Source organism: Phalaenopsis equestris, unplaced genomic scaffold (genome assembly GCF_001263595.1).
Source record: "Phalaenopsis equestris unplaced genomic scaffold, ASM126359v1 Scaffold000531, whole genome shotgun sequence".
NCBI lineage: Eukaryota > Viridiplantae > Streptophyta > Magnoliopsida > Asparagales > Orchidaceae > Phalaenopsis > Phalaenopsis equestris.
The window spans coordinates 483453-484318 of NW_018164971.1; the positions used below are offsets into that span (position 1 = coordinate 483453).

The 866-nt window shown below is 40.3% G+C and overlaps 1 protein-coding gene across 1 annotated transcript in view; it reads left to right on the forward strand.

Annotated features, from left to right (window-relative positions):
- Positions 1 to 866, forward strand: part of LOC110028783 (DNA topoisomerase 3-alpha) — a 152681-nt gene that overhangs the window by 69727 nt on the left and 82088 nt on the right. The window lies entirely within an intron of this gene.

The window sequence follows — 866 nt, forward strand, 5'->3', positions numbered from 1 at the left end:
GGACGGAGCACTCGTGTTACTTTTCTTTTCTTTCGGGATTTCCCCAGGAGTTTTGAGGATTTTCTTTCACTTGAGTCTCTTTCGTTGATTTTCTCGATTTCCTCCACTTTTCGTCGGGTTTCCTGGACGACGTTTCTTTCGGGATTTACTTTTTGAGATGCATTTAGGTTTGTTATGCTTAAGGGACAGCGGATTTCACAGGCGTATAGGTTTGCTTTACATTTTACAGTACTTAATTTTCCTGTTTCAACCTGCTACTGCTCTTCTTATACAACATGTTACACTTGTCCTATTTCTACCTGCTACTGCTCTTCTTATACAGCATGTTACACTTGTCCTGTTTCTGCCTATTACTGTTTCACTTGCATGCTACTGTTCATTCCTGTATTGCACGCTTTACATTTTATAACTTTAAACATATTTACCCCTTTTACATAGAATGTTTAGAGGACTACAACCATAGGGCCGTTTGAATTGATACTATAACCGGACACTCTAGAAAACTTAAACTCGTCACATCGAAGAGCTTGGAGCTAGCGCGGTGGGCAGCACGACCATCTTCAACAGCAGAACGTATCTTCCCCAGCAAAACCTTTCCTTTTTCTAGAAATCAAACAACAATCCATAGGTTTTCGAGGTTGTTCGCCTAGCGCAACATAAATCCTCCACCTTTTTCTTTAGGCATTCGTATAGCTCTGCCGTACGATTTAAGCCCTAAACTCGTTCTAGGTTCCGAGGTTGTCGTCCGATACGACGTAAACCCTCATATCTTCTAGGCAATTTGTGTGACCCTGTCACGCAAATATAAGCCCTAATTAAATAAAATTGGCAGGATAAAACACTTTAATATTTTCTTCCTAAAATTG